Genomic DNA, 16132 nt, shown 5'->3' with positions numbered 1-16132 from the left:
ATTCTGCCTATGTTTTCCTATAGGAGTTTTATAGTATCCAGTTTTACCTTTAGGTCTTTAATCTGAGTTTATTGTTGTATATGGTGTTAGTGAATGTTCTAATTTTATTCTGCTACATGTAGTTGTCCAGTTTTCCCAACACCACTTATTGAAGAGATTTTTTTCTCCATTGTATATTCTTGCCTTCTTTGATGTAGATTAATTGATCATATATGACAGTCGTGTTTGACAGTTAAATCAGGTGTGTCTTAATCAGTTCAGGCTACTGTAACAAAATGTCACAAACTGGGTGGCTTGGACAACAGACATGTATTTCTCACTGTTCTTGAGACTGGGAGATCCACGGTCAAGGGGCTGGTAGATTGCATGTCTGGTGAGGGTCCTCTTCCTGGTTCACACATTGTCGCCTTCTTGCTCTGTCCTTGTATGGCCAAGAAAGATCATCTCTCACATGTCTCTTCTCATAGGGCACCGATTCCTTCATGAGGGGTCCACCCCATGACCTAATTACCTCCACTTCCAAACAGCATCATGATGGAGATTAGGTAGGGCTTCAATGTGTGAATTTGGTGGGGAAACATACTTTCAATCTATAGCAAGGCTTTATCACCTGATATAACTTCTGTTCCGACTTTTTATATTCTTTCAACCTTGTCCCCTCTTACAGCATTTCTTCTGTGAGCGATAGAACCAAATCATATCATATTTTAGAGGAGATAATGAGGCATACAATAGGTGCTCAAGGACGAATAAAACAAAACCCTTGCTATCAAGAAACATGGCCTGTAGAAAAGATAAAATGTATCAATGTGATATGTGCATTTATAATAGAAATATGTATAGGGTAGGTCAGTGGAGAAGGAAATGGCAACCTACTCCAGTATTCTTGCCTGGGAAATCGCACGGACAGAGGAGCCTGGTGGGCTACAGTTCATGGGGTCCCAAAGAGTCAGACTGGAGAAGGACATGGCAACCCACTCCAGTATTCTTGCCTAGAGAACCCTGTGGACAGAGGGGCCTGATGAGCTGCTGTCCATGGGGTCGCACAGAGTTGGACACGACTGAAGCGACTTAGCATGCATGCACCATATGTCAGATACTGGGTATGGGAATAGAGAGAAAGGACTGTTTCTTTTCAAGCTGGACACAGTTGGAGCTTGAGTGCACAAAGCTGGTAGCAATAAAGAAGAAAATCCCATGAGCTTATTTCCATATTTGTTTCAAGTGTCTATTTATCTCTTGTTGAACCAGTTCAAAGTAAATGTATCATCATCACATTTCATCCCTTAATACTTCAACATGCATTTTGAAAAACTAAACTAAACCCCCCAAAATAAAAAGAACCCCAAACTAAGGGCATTCTCATATATAACCCCAGCATTACTATCATCTAACAATTAACAAGAATGCTCTACTCTACTCCCCATCTGTGCCTTATTATCCCTTTGATCCTCACCTACAGACACATTATCCACTTTCTGTGCTCTTAGTCCCAGGAAGCTGACTTGTACAGACTGCCACAGCTAGGCTCCCAATTGGGTTCAGCCAATGGGAGTTGCCCACAGATACCGAGGCTAACAGAAGCAGTAATAGAAGAGGATGGTGCAGAGATAAGCTGGGATATGTTTTCTCTGCTCCACACTGCCAGGTTGCTGGTCTGGCATTGACTGTAGCTACTACTGAATCTTCTGTGAAGCATCATCCCCTGCTATAGCTCCACCCATGACTGGGCTCTTGGAACTGCACCCACACTTGCTTATTAAGGTCTAAAAGTAGCTGGCAACGGCTTCCCTGTTAACCCTGGGTAGCTCAGCATCCTTGTTGATTCCTTTAGCCCTGACCACACCTCTCAATAGTCTTGTCATTAAGAGCTTCATTAGTAAGTTCTTTGAGTTTGTGATTTGTTTCCTGCAAGGACCCTGCTTGACGTTTGGATAATCCATAATCAGATGTCACCATTAAAGTGTTTTTAAAGATTTTTAACCAAAATCCAATGAAAGATCTTGCGCTGAACTTGGTTATGCCTCTTTATTTTCTTAATCTAGCAGCTCCTTCCTTTTTTCTTGCCATTGACTTTCGAAAAAGAGATTGGACCAGTTTTCTTCAAGTCCCACATTCTGAATGTATCCAGTTGTTTCCTTGTAGTGTCACTTAATTTGTTCTTCTCCTCTGTGTATTCCTTTAACTTGAATCTAATCAAGCCTTCAGATTCAACTTCCATTTAAACACTGTTAATTAGAATACAGATGATAACATATCATTTATAAGGCATTATAAGAACCTTGAGACCTCATTAATAGTGGGACAACTGGATACTAATTTCAACTATCAAGTGATAATAGCCATATTTGTCTATTGTAAAAGGCACTCCACTCCAACTGCTATTGGCAAATCATCTGTGAGGTGGTCTTTTTGTACCAAGTGAATACCTAGCTCTCTATCAATTCAGTCTTTCTGCTAATAGTTTTAGCATTCATTATTGATTCTTGCCTGCATCAATTATTTCATTACATCTTGCAAATTTATTCTTTTCTATTCCAATCATCTCTTCTACATTTATTAGCTAATATTCTTCCATAAATAAGAGCTTTAATGAAAAAAAGACTTTTTCTTTTTCCTGACGACAGTTGCTACAATAAAGCAGAATAAACCCTAAGTGTTTTCCCTTCAATTATTTACTCTAAAATCAGATAATCAATATGATACTATTACTGCTAATAGTATAAACATTATACTGTATTTCATTAATGAGGTCTCAGAATTCTGTACAATTAAGCTTGAACTGGTTATCAGAGAAACTAAATGCTTAAACTTTCTGATACACAATATGTTCGATTCCATCTGCCTTCTTGCTTTCAATGATTGCCTCAAAGTTTCCTATCCCAGCCCTGGTCATCTATACAGTTCTAGCACTAATAGACAGAGACTTCATATAGCACAAACGGTAGGAATAAAAACCAATATCAGTAGCTGGCAATTACACCATAATTAGATTGAACCTCTCATAGGAGGACTCAAGATGCATTCTAAATGGCTATTATCCTCCTCTGTGTTAGCTATTAGTTTCACAAATCCTTGATCATGGGATCTTAAAGCTTTGCTCTACTGTGACATTGCTTTCTCTACATGTATACTGAAATAAGCCATTTTGCTCCTCAAAGTGCTTCTGTCTGGATGAAACAATGGAATTTTAAAAGCTTAGGCAGTGAGACTTCTAGGTTCTGTTTGGGTTTTTATAAGCAATCACTTGGGAGCTGGTCTTTTGTTATCTGAGTGACCTTTGGCTGTCTCCATCGCTCCCTGTGCCGTCACAGGTACTTGCTGCCGGTAGCAGCAGCTGGTTACCAAGCTTCCTGTCAGAAATACTCACTGGTATTTATCTGTATGGTCCTGGGCTTTTGTCTGCAGCCCCCAGCTCTTAGTAACTGTTCCTTAATCACAAACATCAAAACAGAAGGATTGAGCCAGTCTCAAGAAAAGGCTGACATGGCCCTCATCAATTATTAAAATCCTTCTCCAGTAAGACTCACAAAAATTAGCTGAATTTTCTAACATCATGTGGTCATCATAAATGAAGTCTCTCTTGCTAGTTGATGAAGACTTCATCATCATTGATAAAACAGAGTGATCCATATATGCCAAAAAAGGATGTAGGAACAAAACTGGGGTAGGTCTGTTTGGTCATTGGCTTCTTTACTCTCAGGTCCATTATTTGTTTCACACACCACTCTACCCCTCAAGTCTGCTCTAGGTTATAGAGATTGTCCCCTGCAAACAGCAATTCCCAGTGTATTCATTTGCTATTGCTATATGACAAATTACCACAAACTTAGTGGTTGAAAATAACACCCGGTAATGGAGAAAGCAAGAGAGTTTCAGAAAAACATCTATTTCTGCTTCATTGACTATGCCAAAGCCTTTGACTGTGTGAATCACAATAAACTGTGGAACATTCTGAAAGAGATGGGAATCCCAGACCACCTGACCTGCCTCTTGAGAAACCTGTATGCAGGTCAGGAAGCAACTGTTAGAACTGGACATGGAACAACAGACTGGTTCCAAATAGGAAAAGGTGTACGTCAGGGTTGTATATTGTCACCTTGCTTATTTAACTTATATGCAGAGTACATCATGAGGAACGCTGGGCTGGAAGAAGCACAAGCTGGAATCAAGATTGCCGGGAGAAATATCAATAACCTCAGATATGCAGATGACACTACCCTTATGGCAGAAAGTGAAGAGGAACTAAGAAGCCTCTTGATGAAAGTGAAAGAGGAGAGTGAAAAGGTTGGCTTGAAGCTCAACATTCAGAAAACAAAGATCATGGCATCTGGTCCCATCACTTCATGGGAAATAGATGGAAAAACAGTGGAAACAGTGTCAGACTTTGTTTTTTTGGGCTCCAAAATCACTGCAGATGCTGATTGCAGCCATGAAATTAAAAGACGCTTGCTCCTTGGAAGGAAAGTATGACCAACCTTGATAGTATATTGAAAAGCAGAGACATTGCTTTGCCAACCAAGGTCCGTCTAGTCAAGGCAATGGTTTTTCCTGTGGTCATGTATGGATGTGAGAGTTGGACTGTGAAGAAGGCTGACCGCCGAAGAATCGATGCTTTTGAACTGTGGTGTTGGAGAAGACTCTTGAGAGTCCCTTATACTGCAAGGAGATCCAACCAGTCCATTCTAGAGGAGATCAATCCTGGATGTTCATTGGAGGGCCTGATGCTAAAGCTGAAACTCCAATACTTTGGCCACCTCATGCGACGAGTTGACTCACTGGAAAAGACTCTGATGCTGGGAAAGGTTGAGGGCGGGAGGAGAAGGGGACGACCGAGAATGAGATGGCTGGATGGCATCACTGACTCTGTGGACATGAGTTTGAGTGAACTCCGGGAGTTGGTGATGGACAGGGAGGCCTGGCGTGCTGTGATTCATGGGGTCGCGGAGAGTCGGACACGACTGAGCGACTGAACTGAACTGAACTGAACTGAATTATCTCCTATTTCTGTAGTTAAGAGCTTGGGTGAGTTCGACTGGCTGTCTGCTCAGGATCTCATGAGACCACATGGAGACCACATCGCTGCTGGGCTCTTACCTGCAGGCTCTGGGGAAGCAGCCACTTCTGAGCTCGTTCAGGTTGCTGGTCTAGTTCAGTTCCCTGCAGCTAGAGGACTCAGGCCCTTTTTCCTTACTGGCTGTCAGTGGGAGGCTACACCTTGCTCAGTTACTGCCTGGAAGCCACCAAACATATTGTGTTCAGGGCTCAAGTTGAGGTGAAGCTCAGTGATAAAGAATCTGTCTGCCAATGCAAGAGATTCAGGTTCAATCCCTGGGTCAGGAAGATTCCTCTGGAGGAGGAAATAGCAACCTACTCTGGTTTTCTTGCCTGGAGAATCCCATGGACAGAGGAGCCTGGCAGGCTATAGTCTATGGGGTTGCAGACTATAGCAATTAAACAACAACATGACACAGCAATTAAACAACAACAAAGGTGGAAGCTAACTGCTCAAGGTTGTTGGATAATAATCCTCATGACGGGGACTAAGAAAGGACTGACTCCTTTCTTCCAGGAGGATCTAAGCCAGTGTTGGCAAACTGCAGCCTGAGGGCGAAGTCTGGCTGGCCACCTGTTCTTATACAGCCCTGCAAGATAAAAATGGATTTTACTTCTTTAGTGGTTACATTTTAAATGGTTACATAAGTCTCAATTATTTTGCTGCTTAGCCCACAAAGGCTAAAATATTTACTATCTGGCCCTTTATAGAAAGAACTAGTGGAACCATGGATTCTATTTAGATTATAGTTCAAGCCTGTCAGGTCAGAAGAGAGGGCTTGGGGGAAGGGAGCTTGATGTGTTAGGAAAGAAGGAGGTAGAAGATACCCTACAAAGAAAAGAACCAAATTCTGGGATCATGAGGATAGCACAGGTCTAAAAAGTGAGACTGTAAATCTTCCTGGAATGAAGAATAATTTTTTTTAAGGCTTTGCTAATTTGTTGTAAGAAAAGCCACACTTGTTTTAATTTGCATATCATTTGGTTACTAATAAAGCTGGAGTTGGATTTTTTTCACTTGTTAATTTGAAGAATTGCAAATGACTGCCACAAATAAATGAACAGATTTCTGAACTAAGGACAAAATCAAAATAGTTAATATCTATAAAGCTAAAATAATCTATAAAATGGAAAATATATTAATGTTCCAACAAAGAAAGGAACAAATGTTTACTCTTTTAAATGTGTTAATATTCAAAAATAAAAAGAAAATTTGAAGCATAACTTCTGAGTCCAAAATTTCTTAGTTGAGCATTTGGAAATACTTAACATAGTTTTCTAGTACTTCCTATCACTTCCCTATAAGTTTGGCTAAACCTAACTGTATTCCTAAGATTCATATTATCAAAGAAGCAGGAAAAAAATTTTTTTCATAGGGAAAATGGAGCCAAGACTACTGAATTTAGATTGGCAATAAGGCTATTTTCTCTTGAAGGAATTACAAAATTTTATCAGTATAGTTGGAAAACTTATCCGGTTGCATCCAGCTCTTGTTCAAGAGTAATATCGCCTTTAATGACCAGAATATGATCTTTAGATACCATTCTCCACTAAAAGAAGCTCCTTTAGAAAATAGTGGATTTCAAGTCCACATCAGGACATTTACAAAATGAGTCAGATATGATTTTGTGACAGAAAACAAAGAAACATTCAAACTCTGAAGAGGTCTTATCAAAGGTACACAAACACGAAACTGAAAAGGCTCCTGCTGCAAAGTTGAGACAATTTGAGCAAAAAAGAATAACATCAGTGATTAAAAAGTCATTATATAAAAATTTAGTAGTTTACAATGACATTCACAGAAAGACTCACTGGTTCTAGTCATCTGGGTTACCAAGTCTTTGCTCTCAAAATTGATAAAAGGATAGAACCGAGACTTCACTTTTCCTGAATGAGCTGTGTTTCAGCCCATCCGAGAGATGAGGGCTTCCCGGTGGCTCAGTTGGTAAAGAATCCACCTGCAGTACAGGAGACACAGGCTGGATCCTGTGCTCAGAAAGATCCCCTGGGACAACCCACTCCAGTATTCTTGCCTGGGAAGTCCCATCAACAGAGGAGCCTGGCAGGCTTCACTCTGCAGGGTTGCAAAAGAATCAGACTGGACTTAGTGACTAAACCACCAAGAGTTGATAGGTCCAGTTCTTCACAAAAAGAATTCTAGCTAATAAAAAGAGAAGGAATGTTAGGAATTTGCTATTTTTCAATCTCAGTGAAACAGTGGATCTAGGGAGTGATCAGTGGTTGCTAAGTCATGAAGTGCTAAGTCTTTATAATGGAGGGATCCAGATGCCACTTCGTATTACGCTAATCAGCCTTGGCATCACTAACATTGTGCTTCAACATATGAGGCAATAGCAACCATAAAGTTCAGTTTATGGTGCATTCTTACCAGCAAAATTGAACCTGAAACTAAACCAAATTTCAAGGTCTAACAACCTGTTTGCCTGTTTTTGTGCTCAATCGTGTCCAACTCTTTGTGACTCCATGAACTATAGCCCCCCAGGCTCTCCTGTCCACGTAATTTTCCAGGCAAGAATATTGGAGCAGGTTACCAGTTCCTCCTGCAGGGGATTTTCCCTACCCAGGGATCAAACCTGAGTCTCTTGCATCTCCTGCTTTGGCAGGTGGATTCTTTACCGCTGTGACACCTGGGAAGAAACAACCAGTTTTCCAGTGATAAATATGGAGAAAGCAATCAGCTAAATTCAAAATGTGGACTATTCTGTAATATCGAGAACTGGTTTCTCCAACAAATGAATTATATTAAAAATGGGTAGAAGGTATAAAATTTAAAATATAGTCAATAAACAAACAAGTACAGTGTTTGGACTTTGGATTCTAATTTGGACAAACCAGCTATAAACAACATTTGACTCCATCAAAAAAATTTAACATGGGCTGAGTATTAGGTGAAATGAAGAAACCGCTGTTAGTTTTGTTAGGTATGATCTGATCAAGACATGGCAATTGTATGAGAAGAAAAAAAAGTAGTCCTCAGTTAGAAATGCTTCAGCCAGTGTAAATGTCCCTCAAGGCCAATGAGGCCTCTCTAGAACAGGGAAGAAATCTCAGGGGCTTCGAAGCAGAAATTTTCAGCCTGAAAGAGCACTTATTTCCTTGATGCAACATACCTCCTAATTGACTGGCGATTTGAGGAGTAAAGAATGTGATGCAGAAGTTACATTGATGAATATGTGATTTTTGCCAATACACTGATTGAGGCAATTAGGGTGAGCTTTCTTACATTTAGGGAGAAAGTCTTAGAAATATAGAAAGACTTTGGTAAAAACCTGTATGTCTATACAATGAGGACCTTCAATAAAGCAGTGGTTTCTCAAACTGCTAACCAGCCACTGAGTTTTCTATATTAAACTATCTGATGACACAGTGAGTATAGATGAAGATGCTCCAGGGATGCATTCCTCTATGTTCAAACCCTGTATCAGATCACTGATGTTGATGCAAGTGTTCTCTACAGGCAGTGAGGGCCCCAAGGTCACGCATCCCTAGGAAGAAGCCTGAGCTCCAAAATGTAAGGCTTCAAAGGACTGGCTGTGATATCAGGTACAAACACTGAGATTTGGATATGCTCGCATTTCTGCTTGTGTAGCTTTTGGGATTTTTAGTTTCTAATTATAAAGTTTTCTAGCACCAACTCCATTTTTTCCATAAGCTCTATTTTTGGCTCACTCTTTTGACAACTGTGAGGTTTATTTAGGAATGCATATGCATTATAGCAAAAATAACTGTTCAGGCATACCTTACTTTATCGTGCTTCACAGACATTGCGATTTTTATAAACTGAAGGTTTGCAGTAAACCTGCATCGAGCAAGTCTATCAGTGCCATTTTTTCCAACAGCATTTGCTCACTTAATGTCACTTTTCGGTAATTATCACAATACTTCAAACTTTTTCACTATTATTATACTTATTATGGTGTTCTTCCGTCAGTGATCTCTGATGTTACTATTGGGATTGTTTGGGGCACCATGAATCCCACCCATATAAGATAAAATTTAACCAATAAACATTGTGTGTGTTCTGTCTGCTCCACCAACCAGCCGTTCCCTCATCTCCCTCCCTCTCCTTGGGCCTCCCTGTACCCTGAGACACAATGATATTGAAATTAGGCCAATGAATAATGCTACAGTGTCCTCTAAGTGTTCGAGTAAAAGAAGAGTCACTTTAAATCAAAAGTTAGAAATGGTTAATCTTATTGAAGAAGGCATGTTGAAAGCCAAGATAGGTCAAAAACTAGGCCTCTTCTGCCAAACAGTTAGCAAAGCTGTGAATGCAAAGGAAAAGTTCTTGAAGGGAATTTAAAGTGCTGCCCAGTGAACACATGAGTGATAAGAAAGGAAAATAGCCCTATTGCTGGCATGGAGAAAGTTTTAGCTGCCTGGAGAGAAGATCAAACCAGCCATAACATTCCCTTTAACCAAAGCCTAATCCAGAGCAAGGCCCTAACTCTCTTCAATTCTGTGAAGTCTGAAAGAGGTGAGGAGGCTGCAGAAGAAAAGTCTGAAGGTAGCAAAGGTTGGTTCATGAAATTGAAGGAAAGAAGCCATAACAGAAGTATAAGATGAAATAGCAAGTGCTGATGCAGAAGCCACAGCTAGTTATCCAGAAGATCTAGCTAAGATCGTTAATGAAGGTGTTCTATAATAAACAACAGATTTTCAATGTAGACAAAGCAACCTTATATTGGAAGAAGATACCATAGCCAGAAAGGTGAAGTCAACATCTGGCTTCAAACCTTGAAAGGATAGACTGACTCTTTAGTTAGGGCTAATGCAGCCAGTGACTTTAAGTTGAAGCCAATGCTCATTCGTTGTTGTTGTTTAGACACTAAGTCATGTCTGACTCTTTTGCAACCCCATGGACTGTAATCCACCAGGCTTCTTTGTCCATGGGATTCTCCAGGCAGGAATACTGGAGTGGGTTGCCATGCCCTCCGCCAGGGGATCTTTCTGACCAGGGATTGAACCTGCGTCTCCTGCACTGGGAGGTGGATTCTTTACCACTGAGCTACCTGGGAAGCACAACAGTGCTCATTTTCCATTCTAACAATCCTATGGCCCTTAAGAATTGTGCTAAATCTATTATTTCTGTGCTCTATGAATGGAATGGAATGACAAAGCCTGGATGACACACATTTATTTATAGTATGGTTTGCTGAATATTTTAAGCCCACTGCTGAGACCCACTGCTCAGAAAAAAAGATTCCTTTCAAAATGTGACTGCTCGCTGACGATGTACCTTGTTACCCAAGGCCTCTGATGGAAAAGTACAATGAGATTAATGTTGTTTTCATGCCTGATAACACAGCATCCATTCTGCAGCCCATGGATCAAGGAGTCATTTGGACTTTCAACTCTTATTATATAAGAAATACATTTTGTAAGGCTCTAGCTTACAGATGTTGGAGAAGGCAGTGGCACCCCACTCCAGTGCTCCTGCCTGGAAAATCCCATGGGTGGAGGAGCCTGGTGGGCTGCAGTCCATGGGGTCGCTAGGAGTCGGACACAACTGAGCGACTTCACTTTCACTTTTCACTTTCATGATTGGAGAAGGAACTGGCACCCTACTCCAGTACTCTTGCCTGGAGAATCCTAGGGACGGGGAGCCTGGTGGGCTGCCGTCTATGGGGTCACACAGAGTCGGACATGACTGAAGCGACTTAGCAGCAGCAGCTTACAGATGTAGTGATGCCTCTGGTGGATCTCGGCAAAGTAAATTGAAAACCTTCTGGAAAGTATTCACCATTCTATGTGCCATTTGTGATTCATGCTGCTGCTGCTGCCGCCAAGTCACTTCAGTCGTGTCCGACTCTGTGCGACCCTATAGATGGCAGCCCACCAGGCTCCCCCATCCCTGGATTCTCCAAGCAAGAACACTGGAGTGGGTTGCCATTTCCTTCTCCAATGCATGAAAGTGAAAAGGGAAAGAGAAGTCGCTCAGTCATGTCCATGGGAAGGTGTCAAAATATTAACATTAACAGGATTTTGGAGAAGTTGATTCCAACACTCATGAATGACTTTGAGGAGTTCAGTACTTCATTGGAGGAAGCCCCTGCCGACGTGGTGGAAATAGCAGAGAAGCAGAGCCCGAAGATTTGATTGATACTGCAATCTCATGATGAAACTTTAACAGATGAGGAGTTTCTTCTTACAAATGAGCAAAGAAAATGAATTTTTTGAGATGGAATCTTTTCCTGGTGCAGATGCTGTGAAGATTGTTGAAATAACTACCAAGGATTTCAAATATTACAGAAACTTAGTTGATAAACCTGCATCAAGGTTTGAGAAATTGACTCCAGTACTGAAAGAAGTTCTTCTGAGGGTAAAATCCCATCAAATAGTATTGCATGTTACAGAGAAATTGTTTGTGCAAGAGTCAACTGGTGCAGCAAACTTCACTGTTGTATTATTAATATTTGAAGAAATTGCCACAGCCACCCAGCCTTCAGCAAATCCACCCTCATCGGTTGGCAGCTTTCAACATCGAGGCAAGACCCTTCACCAAACTAAAAGATGACAACTCTGAATACTCAACTCATGGTTTGCATTTTTCATCAATAAAATATTGAACATTGTTTTTTAGAAATAATGTTATCACACACTTAATAGATTGTAGTATAGTATAAACATAATTTTTATATGTACTGAGAAACCAAAAATTTCATGGTGACTCATTTTATCACAAAAATTCACTTGATTGCAGTGGTCTAGAACCAAACCTGCAACGTTGCTGAGGCATGCCTGTATACCACAGTTAAAATGTTGACCCTATTAGAAACCTGATGTTAAACAAACCACTAAATTTCCCTAGACTGCCTGGCTTTTCAGTTTCACAAATGGGAATGCCATTAGCAATAAGGTTGCAAAGGTTGTGTGTGTAAAGCACCTAATGTGTCATTGAACACATGGGAGGCACTGAATACATAGTGGCTGTTATTGTCCAAGTACAAGCTTTGATTGTCTACCTACCACCCCTCGGCCAGGCAGCTCGAAAGTAACCAGGCCAACCAGACTGCAGAGATTCTGAAACAAACACCCAGTGATTTATCCAATGGCCTGGCCACCAGCTCTGCCAAACCACAGGAACATAAGCAGCCTTTCATTGTTCCTTCCTCTGGTCTGCAGGTTAAACCCAAAATGGAGCCACACCCTGTACCATTGTCCTGATTGTTACAGACAAGTTGAGCCAAGTTCAGAAAGCCCCAAGCTCCTGCTTCTCCCGATGGTAATTTGAGTTAGTATCTGTTATGTTGAAAAGCAGTCCTGGAGCTTTCCCAAGCATCCCCATTGCTGCTCTGTGAAAAACCAGGACCTGAAATAGCTCCTCAGAGGAACTGTAACTTCAGAGTCCAGTGACTGGGGTCTCAGCATCCATCTCCTTACCTTGTGCCCTCTTCATTGCTTCTGGCTGCAAAAGCTTTCCCAAAGGAAATCCTTTCCACAAAAAAGTCTTTTCCCAGAGGAAAAAAGGTCTAGAAGGAACCTGATCAGAAACCCTAAGAGCCCTTTGTCAATATCCAATATGGCCATCCATATATACTTGTTCAGAGTCAAGGAAAGTTTAAAAGCACAGTGTAAAACTGAAAACAGAGCTCTGATCTCTCCTCATGGCAGCTCTCCTAATACTCAAGGGGGCTCAGCCCTTGGATTCCCGCTCAGGGGAACCCAGTGATACTTCTCAGATTCATACTCTGTCCTTCCCCTCTATGAGCCTAGGGAAGGACAAGCCTATTTAATGATATCTCCCTTCCTGCTCAGTCCCTCCTGACCCAGCATCACCCAGACTGCATTCAGTACAGATCCCACTGAGGGATGATGATGCAGTCCAGAAAGAGAAAAAGAGGAGTGAGTGAAGAAAGTAGAAGAAAGAAAAGAAAACTAGAGGGACTTCCCTGGTGGTCCAGTGGCTAAGACTCCATGCTCCCATTTAGGGGGCCTGGGTTTGATCCCTAGTCAGGGAACTAGATCCCACATGCTGCAGTTTAGAGTGTGCATACTACAGCTAAAAGATCCCATGTGCTGCAGCTAAGACCCAGTGCAGCCAAATAAATATACACATTTTTTAAAGTTGGAAGGAGGCTTAAATTCTAAGAAACAGCAAAGTGTTTATTCATGCCCAGGGATGTCACATATTACCATATTTTTTAACATAAACAATACCTGAAAATATTCAGGAAGAAACCACAGGGGATGGGGGAAATGGGAGGAAATGGTCAAATGGTATAAACTTCCAGTTACAAATAAATCTGAGCATGTAACATGGTGGTGGTTTAGATGCTAAGTTGTGTCCAACTCTTGCAACCCCATGGACTGTAGCCTGCCAGGTTTCTCTGTTCATGGGATTCTCCAGGCAAGAATACTGGAGTGGGTTGCCATTTCCTTCTCCAGAGGATCTTCCTGACCCAGGGATCGAACCCAGATTGTTAACTCTAGTTAACAATCCTGTATTGTATATTTGAATTGCAGGACTATATCCTGGAAGGATTCATAGTTTTATTGTGAAAGTTTGGCCCTTAGGGGCTTTTGTTTCCCATTGATATGTATGAATTATGAGAGTGGAAAGTTTTTGGCCAACTAAGATCTTTGTTATTTAGGTTTACATCAACCTATCTCACTCTCCTTATTTTTCCAAAGCAGTTGATCATCTAGACATTTAATGTTAATGAATGAAGTGACATTCGGTGTTGTTGGTGTTGTCCATGTAGAAGTGACCGCTACCCACACAGAGCTTTCTTTCCAGACAGTGTAACATTCCCATGGAATGCACTAATAGAACAGACAGATCTCCAATTGTTTCTCATAAAGTGCTTCCAGACTTTTATCCTCAGAGAGGGTGTCTTGTTTTCAAGAAGTTTAAGAGCAAGCTCTTACACGTTCTAGAAGAGAAGGCTTTAAAACATAGAAACAGCTTGTTTTTCAAAAGATGTCCAGTTGATTGGACAAATTAGTTCTAGGTAGAAAAGAGAATGTGAAAGGCAGATGACGAATTCTGATTAATGTGCATATGCTTTATGGAGTGCATGCAAAGTTGCTTCAGTCGTATCCGACTCTTTGAGACCCTATGGACTGTAGACAGCCAGGCTCCTCTGTCCATGGGATTCTCCAGGCAAGAATACTGGAGTGGGTTGTCATACCCTCCTCCAGGGGATCTTCCAGACCTAGGGATCAAACCCATGCCTCTTATATCTCCAGTACTGGCAGGCAGGTTCTTTGCTACTAGCGCCACCAGGAAAGTCCCAATATTAGAGTCCGATCATTTAAAAATTCATTGGTTTTTCCACCATTCTCTATAAGAGTAACTGGCAAAATACAATGTCAAAATTCACACAAGAGCTTAGCACAATTGATAAAACATGGACAAATAGAAGTTATGAGCGACACTTTCTATCCTCAATGTCTAGAGCTCATTTGGCTGTTTAAAGATACCTTCACAAAAATTAAACCCTAAAAGAATAAAATTTCCACCAACTTCCTAGGCTTTTCTTTCAAAAGAAAAAAAAAAAAACCCTAAAGATAATTGAGTTTATAGCTTAGAGTTTTGGGAAAATTCTAAGAACATTCATATTGCTAAAATTAAAGCCAGCCCAACTGAAGTGCTTCATTAAAAACTCAACTGGGGAAATTCCCTAGTGGCCCAATGGTTAGGACTTAGGACTCTCACTGCTGGGGCCCCAGGTTCAATGCCTGGTAGTGGAACTAAAATCCTGCAAGCTGTGTGGTGTGGCCAAAATAATAATAATAAAAACCTCAACTGGTACTGTTTCTAAATTAAAGAAAATGCTCCAGTTGATTTTGTCTATTTAGAGTTGTACAAAATAAGAGTGAAAATATCTGTTAGGAATACTGCCAAGTTCAAGTTTTTACTTCTGTCAGAGGGGTTCTACTGAAGGAAAAAGAACAGCCTTTTCTGTTCTTTCACGCATGAAGGACTTGTTCTGAAAATATACACACTAATTATCCAAGCAAATGTAAAAATTGCTCTTTTGTGAGATCTTATTGGTGTTTAAGCACACTGAATGTATTGGGGGTGTGTCTCAATTATCTATTGCTACATTAAAAATGACCCCCAAATTTAGGAACTGAAGACAACATGTATTGTCTTCACACAGTTTAGAGTGCCAGGAACCGAGGAGTGGTTTAGTTGGATAGTTCTGACTCATAAAATTACAATTAAGCTGTCAGCTGGAGCTGAAGCCTATTTTTGGCAGTGGGATGATGCAGGGATGAAGACCTCTAAGAGCTTGACTAGAGCTAGAGAATCTGCTCAAGCTTATTTGTGGCTGGTTTTTTAAAAAAATATTTAATTATTTGACTGTGCGGGGCCTTAGTTGCAACATGCTGGATCTTTAGTTGTAGCATGCAGGATCTAGCTCCCTGACCAGGGATCAAACCCCAGGCCCCCTGTATTGGGAGTATGGAGTCTTGGCCCCTGGACCACCACCAGGAAGTCCCGTATGTGGTTGTTGGCAAGCCTCAGTTCCTCATCCCCTGAGATTCTCTGTCGGGCTATTCATTATATGGTGGGTGGCTGGCTTCCCTCAGAGATAATCCTGGTACTGTATGGGAGGATGCTCTATAAGGGTATGAATACCAGGAAACCACCTTGACCATCTGCCATCTAGGTCCCAAAGATTCACGTCTTCCCTCACACATAAAATACACTCATCCCATTCCATGACGCCTAACATTCCCATCCCATAGAAGCATTAACTCAAAGTTCAGAACAGGACATCTAAATCAGATCCAGCTTCACATGAGGCTCCTCAGGTATATTTCTTAATGTCCAGTTCCTTGAGTATCATTTCTCTTAATCTAAAAACCTGTGAATTAAAGAGAGAAGTCATCTGCCCTCCTCACAGTCAGCACACAGTGGTGAACAGGCATGAGATAAACACCACAGACATCACTATTCAGTACATAAGGAAATGGGAGGCACACAGGAGTCCCCACACCTTCTCTGACATCTGGCCGGGCAAATATTGGAAGCTCTTTGGGACTCAGTCCTGTTCCTTTTGTTGTTGTTTAGTTTCTAAGTCATGTCCGACTCTCCAGGAAT

This window comes from Moschus berezovskii, chromosome 18 (assembly GCF_049115385.1).
Source record: "Moschus berezovskii isolate FMDL1 chromosome 18, NW_MosBer_1.0, whole genome shotgun sequence".
NCBI classification, from domain to species: domain Eukaryota; kingdom Metazoa; phylum Chordata; class Mammalia; order Artiodactyla; family Moschidae; genus Moschus; species Moschus berezovskii.
This window is presented reverse-complemented; position numbering follows the sequence as displayed.